This window comes from Mandrillus leucophaeus, unplaced genomic scaffold, assembly GCF_000951045.1.
Source record: "Mandrillus leucophaeus isolate KB7577 unplaced genomic scaffold, Mleu.le_1.0 Scaffold301, whole genome shotgun sequence".
NCBI lineage: Eukaryota > Metazoa > Chordata > Mammalia > Primates > Cercopithecidae > Mandrillus > Mandrillus leucophaeus.
Window position 1 is genome coordinate 1,165,115 of NW_012103155.1, and position 2,010 is coordinate 1,167,124.

Here is a 2,010-nt window from a genome sequence, read left to right on the forward strand (position 1 = left end):
CAAAGGGAATGCTTCCAGTTTTTACCTGTTCAGTATGATATTGGCTGTTGGTTTGTTGTAAATAGCGCTTATTATTTTGAGATATGTTCCATCAATACCTAGTTTATTGAGAGTTTTTAGCATGAAGGGCTGTTGAATTTTGTTGAAGGCCTTTTCTGCATCTATTGAGATAATCATGTGGTTTTTGTCATTGTTTCCATTTATTTGATGGATTATGTTTATTGATTTGCGTATGTTGAAGCAGCCTTGCACCCCAGGGATGAAGCCCACTTGATCATGGTGGATAAGCTTTTTGATGTGCTGCTGAATTCAGTTTGTCAGTATTTTATTGAGGATTTTCACATTAATGTTCATCAGGGATATTGGTCTAAAATTCTCTTTTTTTGTTGTGCCTCTGCCAGGCTTTGGTACCAGGATGATGCTGGCCTCATCAAATGAGTTAGGGAGGATTCCCTCTTTTTCTATTGATTGGAATAGTTTCAGAAGGAATGCTACCAGCTCCTCTTTGTACCTCTGGTAGAATTCGCTGTGAATTCATCTGGTCCTGGATTTTTTTTGGTTGGTAGGCTGTTAATTATTGCCTCAATTTCAGAACCTCTTATTCATCTATTCAGAGATTCAACTTCTTCCTAGTTTAGTTTTGGGAGGGTGTATGTGTCCAGGAATGTATCCATTTCTTCCATATTTTCTAGTTTATTTGTGTAAAGGTGTTTATAGTATTCTCTGGTGGTAGTTTGTATTTCTGTGGGATTGGTGGTGATATCCCCTTTATCATTTTTTATTGCATCTATTTGATTCTTCTCTCTTTTCCTCTTTATTAGTCTTGCTAGCAGTCTATTAATTTTGTTGATCATTTCAAAAAACTAGCTCCTGGATTCATTGATTTTTTGAAGGGTTATTGTGTCTCTGTCTCCTTCAGTTCTGCTCTGATCTTAGTTATTTTTTGCCTTCTGCTAGCTTTTGAATGTGTTTGCTCTTGCTTCTCTAGTTCTTTTAATTGTGATGTTAGGGTGTCGATTTTAGGTGTTTCCTGCTTTCTCTTGTGGGCATTTAGTGCTATAAATTTCCCTCTACACACTGCTTTAAATGTGTCCCAGAGATTCTGGTACATTGTGTCTTTGTTCTCATTAGTTTCAAAGAACATCTTTATTTCTGCCTTCTTTTTGTTATTTACCCAGTAGTCATTCAGGAGCAAGTTGTTCAGTTTCCATGTAGTTGTGTGGTTTTGAGTTAGTTTCTTAATCCCGAATTCTAATTTGATTGCACTGTGGTCTGAGAGACAGTTTGTTATAATTTCTGTTTTTATACATTTGCTGAGGAGTGCTTTACTTTCAATTATATGGTCAATTTTAGAATAAGTGCGATGTGGTGCTGAGAGGAATGTATATACTGTTGATTTGCGGTGGAGAGCTCTATAGATGTCTATTAGGTCTGCTTGGTGCAGAGCTGAGTTCAAGTCCTGGATATCCTTGTTAACCTTCTGTCTTATTGATCTGTCTAATATTGACAGTGGGGTGTTAAAGTCTCCCATTATTATTGTTTGGGAGTCTAAGTCTCTTTATAGGTCTCTAAGGACTTGCTTTATGAATCTGGGTGCTCCTGTATTGGGTGCATATATATTTAGGTTAGTTAGCTCTTCTTGTTGAATTGATCCCTTTACCATTATGTAATGGCCTTCTTTGTCTCTTTTGATCTGTGTTGGTTCAAAGTCTGTTTTATCAGAGGCTAGGATTACAACCCCTGCTTTTTTTTAGTTTTCCATATGCTTGGTAGATCTTCCTCCAACCCTTTATTTTTAGCCTATGTATCTCTGCACTCAAGATGGGTCTCCTGAATACAGCATACTGATGGGTTTTTACTCTTGATCCAATTTGCCAGTCTGTATCTTTTAATTGGAGCATTTAGCCCATTTACATTTAAGGTTAATATTGTTATGTGTGAATTTGATCCTGCCATTATGATGTTAGCTGGTTATTTTGCTCGTTAGTTGATGCAGTTTCTTCCTAGCAT